Here is a 15,115-nt window from a genome sequence, read left to right on the forward strand (position 1 = left end):
TCCCACTAAGTGGTCTGGCTGTGAGAAATCCTTGCCGCAGGCTGAACCTAAACTCCAAGGGGTTTCAAAAACTGCCAGGCACATGGCACTTCCCTCTAACAAGCCTGCAGGGATACGGAGCATGTCTGGCACCGTAAAGTCCATGTCCCTTCTCGTGCGAGTAACCAACTGGCTAACCTTTCTTCTGCAGCTTGATGGAGCTGCCTAAGTATTTTGTATGGAAGCACACGTGTGGTCTTGCTCAAGTCAGGTGCTGCCTTTTAGCCACAGCAGTCCCTCTGCTCCCTTCCATTCTCTTCCTGCTACAGACATGTAGCATTTTCAGCGTTCTCTTAGCACTGAGCACATTGCTCCTGGATCTGTTCTGTGACCCCTACTTCAGTCCTCATGCACTGGAAAACCCTCCAGTGCAGCCCAGCATGGCCACTGGCAGGCACAAGGCTTTGATGCTGAGTGTGAGGGCACTTGTGCCTTGCACCCGGGAGCCTCGCAGCAGGAAAATGGTGTCAGTGCTGACAGGGAGGTGATTCCAGCCCCACCCACCTGGAAGCCAGGAGGAGGAACCTTGCTGCTGCTTCTGCTAGTGAGCTCACTTGTGCCTCAAGACCTGAGAGGCCACCAGTGGCCACAAAGCTGCTGTTAGTGCCTGGGAGGGAGCAACCAGCCTGGGGAGGCAGCAGGGGTGTTGGCAAGCTCAGTGCCGGAGGGGAGAGCAGCAGGTGTTGTGCAGCTGCCTCCAGGAGGGCTCCACGCTGTCTCCCATTGCTTCTTCAACAATGTCCTGATGAAGCAGGGACTTGGTGCGTAACCAGGGAGGGGTGCTGATACCTGGCTGTGCTGGAAAGGAGATTTTCAGAGAAGGACCTGGGGGCTGTGGTGGGCACCAAGCTGACCATGAACCAGCAATGTGCTCTGGTGGCAAAGAGCAGCCATGGTATCCTGGGCTGCATCAGGAAGAGCATTGCCAGCAGGTGGAGGCAGGTGATCCTTCCCCTCTGCTCAGCACTGGTGAGGCCGCACCTGGAGAGCTTGGTCCACCAGCACAAGAGAAACATGGACCTACTGGAGTGAGTCCAACCACAAAGAAGACTAAGGGCCTGGAGCATCTCCTGTATGAGGAGAGACAGAGATAGCTGGGCCTGTTCAGTGTGTAAGGGGAGAAGGCTCAGGGCAATTTGAATGTACAGAAGTACCTGATGGGGACATGGCATAAAGAAGACAGAGACAGATTCTTCTGTGACAGCCAGTGGCAGGATGGGAGGCAACAGGCACATGTAGAAATACAAGAAATTCCATTGAAATGTAAGAAAAGATTTTCTGCTGCAAGAGCGATGGAAGACTGGACCAAGTTGCTCAGCAGGACTGTGAGTCTCCATCCTTGTTGCTGCTCAAAACCCAACTGGACACGGTCTCAGTCAGCATGCTCCAGGTATACCTCCAGGTATAAAAGAAAAGAGGGTGGAGGCAGATGATCTCCAGGGATGCTTTCCAACTTCAGCAATGCATTGATTCAGTGATTTGGTGATGCTGCCATTTGTGAAGTCACTTGTGAGCTGCCTAGAGGAACTTTGCTTCTCCATGGAAGAACTCCTCTGTATCACAGAGCAGTCAGTGCCTCGGCAAATTACTTCTCAAGGACTTCAACGAGGCGTGGGGGCTTTTTCTTCAGGGCCTCGTACAGGCGATCCTTGAACCAGGAAGTCCAGCTCGGCATCAGCCTGAACAGCTCACGCATCATGGTGTGGGATGGTTTCTCCGCCAGAATTCTTTGGTATTGCTCAAAGTCCAGAATGTCCCCGAGCAGGAGGTCCAGGACACCTTTCACTTCTACAACGCGTTCAGCCAGCTCCACTCGGTGCCTATCAACAAAGTGTTCCCCTGGGGAGGCCAGAAGCAAAGGGTTAGTCATCTGTGGACACACTGGTGCTCTTTCAGCTGCTTCACAGGTCATGGAGCAGCAGCCACTTCAGAGAGGGGTTTGCCTGAGCTAGCACGACCCAAGGAGGAAATGAACGGCACCACGGAGCACCCAGTCCTCTCTGTTGTTAGTGGGTGATGGCAGCATCTAGCCGAAAGCAGAGGCTCGTGTGAAGGTCTAATTCAAACTGGGGCTGTGCCGGGGCCAATGCTGTGTTTTAGAGTGGGTGTTTGAGCCCCTGCCCCTGGTTTTGAGGCATTTTGCCCCCAAAAGTCTCACCTGTCACTGCCAACATTTGAACAGATTCTTTGGGGATTTGTTCTCTGCCCCTAAAGCCTGTGGGACAGCAAAACAGAAAAGAAATGAGAGGGGAAGCAATGGGAGGGAGCTCCAATCTTGCATGGTCAATGGGGTGCTGCAGAAGGGAAGGACAGAGCAGACACCTTTCCAAAGGAGGCTCCTTCCCTTAGGGGACTAGGACTCCCAGGCCACCTCCCAGCCTTGCTGGTGACCCTTTCTCATGGCTGCTCCCATCTCCACTGAGCCAGTGCCATCAAGTGACAGCACAGCTAATTACAGCCCTATCAGAGACCACCACAGCTGCGCAGTGTGAACTGGCCATGGGAAATGCTGGAGCTATGGATGATGTACGATGAGCACCTCTGACAGGGAGGAGACATCCCATCACCTGGTTCAACCTGTATGTCTTGCTGGGAACTCACTGCATTGGAGTTTTAAGCTAATTTCAGACAGTGTCATGGCAAATACGTTCAATTGAGCTCATCACCCTTGGTTTGTTCTGCAGCAACCATGCACACGTCAACATGGCTGCCCCACAAACACGCCGACACGCACATGCCAACGACACAGCTGGGCCTTTCACAGGCAAAGACACACACACGGCAGCCCCACGCACACACATATGCAGCGCAATGGGGACCACTGGGGCAACATCCCCCCTGCTCCCCCCCACCCCAGGGGTCCAGGCACCCCTCTGCCCCCCTGCACCCCAGGGGCCCAGGCATCTGGGCATTCTTCTGCCCGCCTCTACCCGAGGGGCCCAGGTGTCCGGGCACCTCTCTTCTGCCCACTACGCGAGCGGCCCAGGCGTACGGGCATCCCTCTGCCCCGCCCTGACTCCAGGGCCCAGGCATCCGGACACCCCATTGCCTCCCCCTACCCCAGGGGCCCAGGCGTCTGGGCCCCTCCTTCCACGTGCCCAGGAAGTCCCCATCCCTTCCCACGCCAGGGGCCCAGGTGTCCGAGTACCCCCCCTTCCCCCCGCCCCCCGTTACCCGAGCGCCGGCTCGGACGCCTGGGCCCCTCCCCGCGCCCCCTCCCTCCCCCAGGCCCAGCGATGCCGCTGCCGCCCCGCGCCGGGAACTGCAATCCCAGCAGGCAGCGCGGCCGCCGAGCCCCGCCCCCTCCCTGGCGCCTCGCGGGAGCAGCCGCTGTGAGGAGGAGCCTTCCTGGCCCCGAGCCCCGGCTGCTCCGCTCCGCTCCTCAGGCCTCCCCAGAGCTGCCGCGCTGCAGGCGGGCGAGCGCGCCGCACACCCCGCCAAGAGCCACCCGGCCTGGGGCAGCTGGTTTAATTCAGCACACAAGAACTTCCTGGGTGCTCGCGCGGCTCACAAGCAGAGCTGCTGCTGCTGCTGCTGCTGCCGCCGCTGCCGCCATTGTGGCTGCTGCTGTGGCCACCGCCGCTGCCCCCGGGGCTCCCACTGCCGCTTCCCCTCTGTCTGACATGTGGTCTTCGACTGCGCCTGCCCCTGGGGCTGCCGCTGTGCCCGCCACCGGGGCTTCCACTGCTGCTGCCACCGCCAGTGGATCTGCTGCTGTCCCCGCCACTGGAGCTTCCACTGCCGCTGCCGCTCTGTCTGACACTGGCACTGGAGCTGCCGCTGTGCCTGCAGCTGGAGCTTCCACTGCCACTGCCAGTGAGGCTGCTGCTGACACTGGGGCTGTCGCTCTGTCTGACAGTGGGTTTCCCAGTGCCACTGGGGCTCCCGGTGGGGCTGCCGCTGTGTCTGCCACTGGGGCTCCCACTGCGACTGCCAGTGGGGCTGCTGCCGGCACTGTGGCTGCCACTGATGCTGCCACTGCCCCTACCACTGCTGCTCTGTCTTCTGTTGCCACCGGGTCTGCCGCTGACACTGCCACTGCTGCTGCTCTTTCTCCTGCTTGTCCCTGTCTCCGCCCATGGCTCTTCTTCCCCCTGGAGAAGGAGGCAGAAAGGAACAGGCTGTGCCCTCCTGCGGCAGAAAGGCCAAGGCCGTCCTGCTAGGGAGGACAGGGGTGCGCAGTGGGGGCCAGAGCCGGTCTCTTTTCCCGCAAGGGAAAGGCCTGTTCCCTAACTCTTCCTGTGAGCCTTCCTGTCAGCACCCTTCTGCCCTGAAGGGAAGCCCAGCAAGGCTGAACATCCCTTGCTTGTTCACACCAAAGATCTTACTCATCACACAGCTGAAGAGAAACTCTCCATCTTCTAGCGTGGAAACGCCCTGCAGTTCCACAGCCACCAAGCAGAGAGCCCCAGAGGCTTTGTTGGGTTGCTCACAGAGAGCGCTGGAGAGGCAGATACATTGCAGAAGTAGAGCACAGCTGGCATCTCTGAAAACAAAGCCCTGCGCAAAGCCTTCCAGGGCCCAGCAGGCCTCTTGTACAGCCAGCACCCGTAGCACAAGGCCTGGGCAGAGAGCAGGCTGGCACATGAAGGGTCTCAATGAGGAGCACTTACCACTCCAGACCTCTGATGGTCCTCGCTCAGAGGACATGCACTAGTGCTCGGGCTTCTCTCCGTTCCTTCTTCCTGCCCGCTGCTGCACTCTGTGCAGAGCACTCTGAGGTGACTGGCACCGGCCTGCAAATACACACCGCGGAGAGGTGATATGAGCACAGGGAGAGTAGGGTCCCCACCTGGCCCTCACCAGCTTCACACCTGCTCCTGCAGCAGAAGGCAATTCTGCAGCAGAATCACAGGGCTTCCACTGACTGGGGCCACATCAGAGCATCACCTCCCATCAAAACACCTGGGGCTGCACGTCATGCCTGAAGGAGAGCTCCAGGAGCCCAAGGGAGACTCTCTCCAGGCAGTGAGGAGAGCAGCAGGGTCATCTGCCAGGACAGGCTCTGAAACACACCATTACCTGCTGTCCTGCCAACTACACAAGACTGCTCCGTGGCCCCAAAGACTCTGTGTTCAGGGGTGGGCAATAGGTTGTTGCTGGGCACCCAGTGTCAAAGAAGGAGAAAGGCATCAAGCATTTACACACAAAGCCCTTAGCAGGTGGACGACATCACAGAGTTCTGCAGAACCCTCTCCCCACCCTCAGAGCCCAGATGTAGGCAGAGCATGCATGCAGGTCACTGCGACTGTATCCCTGCTACCTGACACTTGATGGGAATGGTCCGTGTTGTAACTTTTTGTATCTGTACTACCTGATACTTGGTGGGAATAGTCTAGTGTTGTAACTTTTCAGTGCCTGAACAATACTGCTGTGTTAAGCGGGATACAAATAAGTAACTGACAAGGTCTTGGGAATCTGTGAGAAAGAACAGTGGTTGGTTACATGTAGATTCGGTGGCTTCCAGCTACAGAATCACCATGAGAAGCAGTCAACATGAAGGTCAGAAGCTGAAGAGTAGTGAAATAGCGACCCCCAAAGCCAAATGTGGCCCCCGAAATAAGTCTGCACGCGTGCGCAGTATCATAGCCTGGTTATGCAACCGGGGTGGAGTTGGGCTAGACTCCCTGCACTTGCTGGCCCCAGGTGCCGGGACTCCCGCCTACCACAAGTAATCATAAATACCGGAGTTTTTCTGAAGGATAGAGAGGCTGCTACACAACAGAGGACCACGTTGCCTCCTCGGGGACATCCGAAAAGATTGTACCTGCCGATTCTCGCTCTCTCATCATGCAGATGATTGGGACAAGCATTGAGGTGGTCCTCGAGATTACCATTGGGTCGGTCTGTTCGTAAGTATCTACTAATAAACTGCTTGCTCCTAAAGAGTGTTTGTGTGTGTGTGTGTGTGAGTGAGTTTGTGCCGGCTTGCCAACCTGGGCATATTTCCCCCGGGAATCTAACTAGAAGAGGGACCCAGCCGCTGGGAAGACTTGGCCCAGCCCTGGCAATGCAGCCCTAACAAACCTGTGCGGAGAGGCTGCTGCCTTTGTGAGGCAGGGGGAAAGAAGGAAGGGAAAGTACTCACGTTGGAAAAATACTTGGAAGAGGTTCAAGGGACACAATCAAAGCTGCTTTAGTGGCTGTCGGGATTGAATCCCTGTGTATTTTCATCTGCAAAGGTGAGAAAGAGAGGTGAGATGCTGCCAAGGAAAGGCTCTTGCTGCTGGCAAGGGCAGCCCATGTTTCCATGCTCCAGAGAAGAAGCTGCCTCGCAGAACTGCAGGAAAACCCATTGCTCTTGCTCACAGCAGCCCCTCCATTCCACACAAGAGCAGCTGCAGGGGAATATGGGCAAAGAGCTAAATGTTCTGGCAGGCTTTTGTCAAGGGAAGAGCCAAAAGGCTGATCCAGAAGAGCATGAAGGAGTCAAGGCAGGCAAGCACAGGGGAAGGCAGCTCACTGAACTCTAGGGCAATGTGCAGGGCAGTCCTGCTAGGGAGGACAGGAGGGGGCAGTGGGGGCTATGGCAGCTCTGTTTTCCCAGAAGGGAAGGTTCTTCCCCAGACTTTGCTCTGAGCCTTCCTGGGAGCCTTCCTGTCAGCACCCTTTTACCCTGAAGGGAAGCCCAGAAAGGCTGAACATCCCTTTCCTGCTTGAACCAAGCATCTGAATTATGATAGAGCTGAGCAGAAACTCTTCACTTTCTATCATAGAAAGGCCCAGCACTTCCAGTGCCACCAGCAGGAGGGCCCCAGAGGCTCTGCTGGTGTGTTCACGGAGAGCAAGGTGCAACAGCGTGTGCATTCCAAAACTACATTCACCACCGGCGCCTTTGAAGGCAGGACTGGGCGATGTCGGGCAGGGCTCAGTGAACCCATGGGAAGCCAGCGCCCATAGCACAAGGCTTTTGCAGGAAGCACGCTGGAAAAGAAGGGCCCCCAGCAGTGACACTTACTGCTCTGGCATTCTCGTCCACTTCATTCCCAGGCCACTCAGTAGGTGCTCCAGCTTCTGAAGATGGCTTCCTCCCGCCTGGCACTGCCTTCTGGGCAGAGCACTCTGGGGTGCCTAGGCGTGGACTGCAAATACACACCGCGGGGAGGTGGCATGAGCACAGGGGGAGTAGGATCTCCATTTCAGCCGGACAAGTTGGGCACCTGCTTCTGCCGCAGAAGGCAGTTCTGTAGCAGAAGCACGTGGGTCCCACTGACTGGGGTCACATCCACAGATATGGACATCACCCCCTAACAAAACACCCAGGGCTGCACGTCATGCCTGAAGTAGAGCTCTGGACAGAACCAGAGCACAAATTTCTCTCCATGCAGGAAGGCGAGCAGCAGGGTCATCTGCCAGGACAGGCTCCAAGGCACAGCATTACGTGCTGTGCTGCCAACTACATTAGCCACTGCTCTGCGGCCCCAGGGACTCTGTTCCAGGATGGGCAATGGTTTGCTGCCTGTCTTCCTTGGTCCGGTGGCCTTACGAGGTCATCCTACAAGGGACAGCCTAAGCTGGAATACAGCCACACCGCTGTTGTGTTAAGGCAGGATCAAAGCAGAGAGGAAAGGTGTCAGGGTCTCACTCTGTTGCCAGGGCACATGTCTGGCTGCTTTCTCCCTCTGTCATAGTTTCTTAATTCTGTCTTCAACACTTGAACTGCACCATATTCAGTGTTGCAGAGGTGGGAGGGGACCAGGTCTTGGGGAAGACTTTGCAAGGTACCTATTTACCTCTAGCTCACCATGACATGGTACCCATCTACCTGCACCCAAACCTCTTCTGCTCGCTGGAGCTTTAATGGGCAGCAAGTGCTGTGAGCCTGGAGAGTGGCCCTCTCCTCCAGCAGCAGCTGCTGGTGCATCCATCAACTGCTCATAGCTCACCTCTTCAGTAGAGCCACCCTGCTGCCTTCAAGTGTTTTGCTGGCAGAGCTCTAGCCATGCGTCATAGCCTGTGTTACACATCAGGGCTGCGAATGTTACAGAGCAACAGTCAGTGACTTGCTTTGCTGATAAAAGGTGATACAAATCTTTCCTAGTGATGGGAGGCACCTTTCTGTCTTCAAAAGCATCCCCCAAAATAAGCTGCAGCCATCTTCAGGGCGGTGGTGGTGGGGTTCTGCTAACAGTGCAAAGCCAAAATCATGTGTGCATGAACACACAGCAGCCTCTAAGCCTGCGTGCGGGGCAGGTCATCCCTCCCCTCCCAGAGCCCTGGGGTGGCTGCTGCAGCATGGGGACAAGTGTTTGAAGGCTGAGTAAAGCGCCTTGCTGCTTCACCCCACAACTGACTTGTTTTCAGAGGCAGCGCTGGAGAGCATGCAGCTCTGGTTTGAGGGCTTGCTGCTAGGTAAGGCAATGCTTTTGTGCATCTTGACTATTTGAATGATTCAAGGTTCCTGCTGGCGCACACGAGCTGGGTGACCTTTACCACTTTGGGACCTAGCTCTGCCACATAGCTGGAAGGGGGATAAATTACTCCAGGCTTTGCTTGCCCGGGCTCCTGCTTGGCTTCGGCTGCCACTGCTGTTGCTGGAGGCCTGGCTCCATCATCTTCAAACAAGGCTGTCTTAAAGTACTAGTTTCTCCTTTGTAAGAGCAAATCTGCCTTTTAAAAAGAAAACCTTCCATGATGTCAGCGTGTTGCTACCTTTGCCAGAGCAGGGCTGGTTTCCTGAGGAGAAGAGGCTTTTGCTAGTTACTGCTACTACCTTGGCCCCATAATTGGCTCTGCTCTGAGCGGCTTGCAGAGCATCAGGGAGCTGCGCAGCACCGAGCTCCCCTCCCTGTAGACACCTGCAGGTGCTGCTCAACTCATCTTGCCGCCCAGCAGTGCCAGACACTGGTGTGTTGAAGTGCAGCATTAGCCCTACCCCCTCCTCTTCCTCGCTGCGCTGCCAGCGCCCTTCTTTTTAAAGCACTCAGGCTGGCTCCATTTCCAGAGTGAAGCCTAGCTTTCTGTCACACCAGTTCAGCCCAAGGCAGATGTTTCCTGTTCCGCCTCAGATGAGCTGCTTAGCTGCTATCACATTCCTCTGTGTCTCCGCCACACACACTACCCCCATTTTCTTTTTTTCTCCTTTTTAATTAATGCTATCTACTGCCCTGTGCTCTTGAGGCTATCTTGCTGCCATCAGGCAGCTCTTGATACCTGCACAGGGATGTTCCCAAACGAAGAGCTGCATTAAAGACAACAGCATTGTCCGTAATGCTGCTATACTAGGGGAGGGAGGGAAAAATAAATCAATAAGTAAGGCTTAAAAAAAAAAGAAAAAGAAATTGCTAAACCTTTACTCATGAATGAGCCGATATCCTCGCTCGAGCCATGGCAGAGGGACCCCGGCTGCTGCTTGTTGCCTTCCTGCCTTTAGTTTGTAAAGCTTGTCCTGTTTCTCTGATTGCTGCGGGTCCTTTTTGCATCCAGTGTGCATGTTGCAACATGTGAGCTTCGTTTCCTCCCTTGCTTTTTATGATGAAGGACTTCCCCATGGAGCGAGGAAGGGCTGGGGAGGGAGAAGGGGGCCAGGAGCTGTACTTGCTTGTATTTGTGTGCCCAGTGTTCTTTGCTTTCTTTTTCTTTTTTTTTTCTTTTTTTTAATGCTCTGACCAATAAATCCATCCAAAGCCCCTGCTTTGTTCTCCAGCCTTGCCCTTCTGCTGGTATCTACCCTGTATCAACTTTCAGAGCTGTCGTCACTGCCTGTCCTCAGCAGAGGAAGAGGAGAACGGTGGCTTTTGTACTTTGTGCCCGGCGAGCCTGAAAACTACCAGAGAGGAAAGTATCTCAGAGTCGTTTTTAGTGCCCCCAACATGCAAAGCGTGGACAGCAGGAGGATGACCAGTGCCCTCCACCGAGACCAGTGGACCACGGCGCTGTGGTGGTGGCTGGGCCCTGGGGGAAAGGAGCAGGGAGGAGTCAGAAACCCCACGTGAGCCTCCCAGTGTGGGAAGGGGAGCAGGGGACTCGCCGAGCGAAGCCAGGGCGACACTCATCGTGACAGTCGCTGATGTGGATGTCATAGATGTGCGAGTGAGTTTTCAGGGTGTAGAAGAGGCCGATGAGGTAGGCGGCAGGGAGCAGCAGGGACACTGTGTACACCAGGGGCCTGCAGGACACGGCGCTCAGCCCCACGCGAGAGCCCTTTGGAGGCCCCGGCGTTCCCCTGCACCCCACAGGGCTGAGGACACCGGCGGCTGTCCCAGGACAGAGGGAGATGGACGCAGCATGGTCCAGCCCTGGGACCAGACAGGCACAGCGGTGCCATCCCCAGGAGGGGGGACGCCCTGCCCGTGACCAGGCAGCTCCCCGAGGACCTGTGAGCCAACCACGAAGTGCCACCCCGACACGGGGACCGGGTCCACCCCAGGACACTCACTGGATGTGGCTGTAGTAGAGCATGCCGTTGTTCTGCACCTGCAACGGAGAGCCCATCAGCGGGGCGAGCGCCATGGCCGTGCCCTGGGCACCCTGCAGCGCCCTTTGCGGGCCGCCGGCGAGGAGCCGGGCGGGCTACGGGCGCCCGTGGGTGCCGCGGTTTGGGGGCTTACCAGGTCGAAGTGGCAGCTCTGGCAGAGGTAGTGGCCCAGCGCGTTCTGGGTGACGTTGTGGCACTCGCCACACACCAGCCTCCCGTACACCTTGGAGAAGAGCATCGGGGCGAAGACGCCTGCTGGCAGGAGAGGTGGAAGTGGGCGCCAGGCCGCGGCGCGGGACATCCTCCCCCCGCTGGCACCGCCACCGGGGCACTCACCTCCCACGGAGAGGAAGAGCAGGGCCGAGCTGACACCCGCCGAGCGGCTGTTGAACCTCTGCTCCTGGTGCCGGATGCCTCCTATGACCGTGCACAAGCCCTCGGAGAGAACATGGCTGTCAGTGTGACCCCGGCGAGGAGGTCCTGTCCTCCTCCCACGCTGGAGGACGGGGGCTTTCGTGACACAAGCGCCTCCTCCCCGCCGGGCTCACCGGGACCAGGAGGACGCAGCCCACCAGGGTGCCCATCAGCTCTGCCTTGACGATCTCCTCGTAGCACTTGCGGGCGCCCTTGATGAGCGCCTTGATGTAGAAGGTGAGCTCTGTGATGGAGCCGAACGTGGCGTTCACCACCGCCCCCACCGCGACGTTGCTCTGCGCCGAGATGCTGCGGGGAGGCGCAGAGGGTCAACGGGGCGGGAAGCAGCGCCGCGGGGCGGCCTCGGCACCAGGCAGCTGCTCACCTGGCGATGGCCATGCCGATGTAGTAGGAGAGGGGCATGATGGAGAGCAGCGCCAGGGCGAACTTCACGGGCGAGGTCGTCAGCTGGTTGCGCCCGTCCACGTAGCCCGGCACCAGCGTCACCACCACCAGCAGCAGCAGGTCTGCGGCGGCCATCAAGGACATTTCCGAATTGGGGGGGGCGGTGGTTTTTGAGGGGTGGTACCTCAAGGTGGTGCCCAGTTGACGTGTCCCCCCCTATACACAAAAAGGAAGCAGGGGGGAAAAGGACACTGACAGCGAAGACGTTGATGCCGTCCACGGCGTACTTGTAGTACTAGGCGTTGACGGCGCGGTAGCAGCACTTGATCACCTCCGCCTCCAGCGGCACGTCCGTCTGCGGCGGCGGCAGCGGGGCGATGGAAACCAAGCGGGTGACACTGGTCTGGGTGTCCCCCCCGCCAAAAGCCAGCCCATCGAGAGGGGACCCTCCACCCCCAGCACCAGGGGCCACCCACCATGCGCGGGCGCCGGATGCATACCAGCTCCGGGGGCGGCAGCAGCACCCGGTGGGCCGTGCGGGTGCTCATCTTGGCGATGGGGATGAGGAAGAAGAGGAGCCAGGCGACGAAGCAGACGAGCCCGTGGGCCAGTGCCAGCGCCGGGTAGCCCAGGCAGAGCCACGCGGCGGCGGCGGCGGCAGCACGTTGCTGCAAGGACGGCCCGGTGGCGGCAGGTTTTTAGGGTAGAAAAACCCGAACGGGAGCAGCCGGGCTCCCAAAGAGCCGCCCCTCGGGCCCCGTCCAGCACCTCCCGCGCCGGGCGCTCACCCGGTAGCCGGGGTCCGCGGGGCACCAGCGGCCGGGCGCTGGGCCGCCGAGCAGGGCCGAGGTCTCCCGGGTGCCGTCGGCCTCCGCGGCGGGACCTTGGCGGACAGTGAGGAGGGGCTGGCGGGGACGGACGTACGGACGGCACCCGGCCGTTACCTCCACCCGCTGGATCACTTTGCTGAAGGGCCAGAGGAAGTAGCTGCCCAGGTCCCTGCAGAGCCGCCCTGCGGGGACAGCGGCATCGGGACGCGGGGCAGGACCCCGACACGCAAGTCCCGTCTCCCACCACGACAGCCCGGCCCGGTCGCACCGGGGACGGGCACCTGGGGAAGACTCACCGTAAGGAGCCCCCACGATGGTGAGGAACATCTCGGCGGCCACCAGGACGTAGAGGAGCGCCAGCCACCAGCCGAAGAGCAGCGCATAGAGGACGCTGCCCAACGTCACCGTGGAGCCTGCAGACAGCGACCGGCCCCTCCGCTGCTCCACCAGCCGCTTCGCCACGTGCACAGCGGGGGAGGGGGGGTGTTAACCGGGCTCCCTCCTCCCAACAGGGTTTTGCCGCGAACCCTAGAGCCTCAGCGGCCGCCCACCTCCAAAGCCGCGGACGACGTTCAGGTTGGAGTAGAGCTCCTTCCTGATCTCCGAGCGGTCCTCCCAGGGCCGGGCGGTCGCGTGTCTCTTCCACTTCTTGAAGCCGAACTGCAGAGAGGAGAAGGTCGCGGCCAAAGAAAAGACCCCCTCCCCTCCCGCACAGCAGGATGGGCATGGGCCGCGGGGGTACGGACCCACCTTGTCGTCGTTGGAGAGCTTGTTGGCCTCCACCGCGCTCTCGGCCGTCAGCGTGGTCTTTGAACCGCAGCTCTCGCACGCCGGCACCTCGTTCAAGTGCTGCTGGTGGGTGACGACTGCGGGCGAGAGGCGAGCGGGTGTGGGCGCTGGCACAGGGACTCCCCGCGCGGACCCCCCTCGCCGCTGCCGCCGCCGGGCTCCCTACCGGGCAGGATGCGGAGGGCGAGGATGCGGGGGGCGAGGACGCCGTGGGGGTGGGAGGCCGAGGGCAGGTCGCCATGCGGGTCGTTAATGGCGGCGCAGCGGCGGTCGCAGAGCGAGCCCCACCGTGGGCCCTCGCCCCGCACCTCCGGCTCCCCGGCAGCGGCTGCAAGAGAGGCAGCGGCCAGGATGGGCCGGGCCAGGCTGAGCCGGGCCATGCCGGGCCTGGGAGGCACCGCGCGTTCGATCCCCTGCAGCCCTGGCGCCGCACCGGAGCCCCTGCTTCCCCCCCCCCCCCCGAAAAAAACCCCACCCCTTTCCCAGGCTCATGCACTCCAGCACCCGCTGCAGCCCGACCCAGGAGGGACCCCCCCCCATACTGTGCAAATCGCCCCCCAGGTGCAACACCCCCACCATGGAAAGTCCTCCCCTCCCGGTGCAATGTCCAGGATCCCTCCCCGTGGGTGCAACACCCAGAAGGGACCTTCCTCCCCTCCCACCTGTGCAATGCTGAGGAGGGACCCACCCCCCCCCCCGTGGAAAGCCCCCCCATTGCAAGGCTCAGAACCCCTCCCATTGGGTGCAGCACCCCGAAGGGACCTTCCCACGCATCCAGTGCAGAGCCCAGGAGGGGCCCCCGCCCTGGCAAAAACCCTCCCCCCGTGCAAAGCCCCTCCCCCATGCAATGTCCTGGACTCTTCCCAATGGGTGCAACACCCAGCAGGGACCCTCCCCCCCCCACACTGTGCAATGTCTAGGAGGGATCCCCCCCACACCAGGCAAATCTGCCCCCCAGGTGCAATGCCCCCCCAGTGCAAAGCGCAGGAGTGATACCCCCCACCCCATGAAGACCCCCCCGGTGCAACACCCAGGAGGGACCTTCACCCCCCTCCAGTGCAGTGCCCAGGAGTGACAACTCCCCCACCCTGCAACCCGCCCCCCCCCCGGTGCAATGCCTGGGACCCCTCCCTTTGGTGCAACACTCAGGAGGGACCTTCACCCCCCTCCAGTGCAGTGCCCAGGAGTGACAACTCCCCCACCCTGCAACCCGCCCCCCCCCCCGGTGCAATGCCTGGGACCCCTCCCCTTGGGTGCAACACTCAGGAGGGACCTTCGCTCCCTCCCCCCCCCCGGCCCCACAGTACTCAGTGTCACCCTGTCGCGCCCCCCCCCCGCCCCAGTGCACAGCCCAGTTCCGTCCTGCCGCCCAGGGCGAGGCCTGAGAACCCCCCCGACCCCGGCGCGATGCTCGGGCCCCCCCCCCACCCAGCGCGTCCTGCGGGCAGTGCCTGCGGCGCCCGGGCTCGCCCTCGCCCTCGCCGGCCATGGGGGCGCCGGTAGTGCCGCACCGCCACCGCTTTTGACGGGCGGCGCCGCGGGCACGCGCAGGGTGCCCCACGCTGCCCTCCCCCCCGCCCACGCGGGGCACCCCACGCGGCCCCGCCCCCCCCATCATCGCCACGCAGGGAAGAGCCTCACACGGGCTTGACAAAACACAGTAATTTAATAAAAAACCCCAATCACCGCTGCGATCCCACCCGCTTTACACACGGTTACAGCGGCGCCCCGGGCAGCGAGACTCTCCCTTCCCCGCCGGAGGAACGCGCGGCACAGAGGGGCCGCGGGGAGGAAGCCGCGGCGCGGGCGCGCTCGAGGTAGCTGCCAGCAGGCCGCAGCGACACGAGAAGGTCCCTGCTGCTCGCAGAGAATCCCCGAGGGAAAGGGCGCTGGCACCTCACCTTAACCTCACGTATTACACACACATCCTTCGTATCGCAGTTTTATCCCTCTGTTTAAAAAAATAAACCACATCAACTTCTAACGCCCTTTTCGATTTGCCTGAATTTGCAAGGGATCCCCCCCCTTAAAAAGCGGGGCCCGCTCTTTGAAACAAAGGCAAGTGTTTTCCCCCAAAAGCCAATTCCGCAGAAGGGGAACGGCGGCACGTGCAGGCGTGGTGAGACGCTCGCGCAGGCGTCGTTCCGCAGCGGGGACGTTCCACTGCTGCCCGAGCTTTGAGACCATCACTGCAACGGGAACCGCAGCTTGGCCGGCGGCC

At 60.2% G+C, this 15,115-nt stretch overlaps 1 pseudogene; it reads right to left on the minus strand.

Annotated features, from left to right (window-relative positions):
• Positions 1 to 9,805: 9,805 nt before the first annotated feature.
• On the minus strand, positions 9,806 to 13,274 carry LOC134154653 (uncharacterized; annotated as a pseudogene).
• Between the last annotated feature and the right edge of the window lie 1,841 nt (positions 13,275 to 15,115).

The sequence above is a fragment of the Rhea pennata genome, unplaced genomic scaffold (genome assembly GCF_028389875.1).
Source record: "Rhea pennata isolate bPtePen1 unplaced genomic scaffold, bPtePen1.pri scaffold_33, whole genome shotgun sequence".
Taxonomy (NCBI): Eukaryota; Metazoa; Chordata; class Aves; order Rheiformes; family Rheidae; genus Rhea; species Rhea pennata.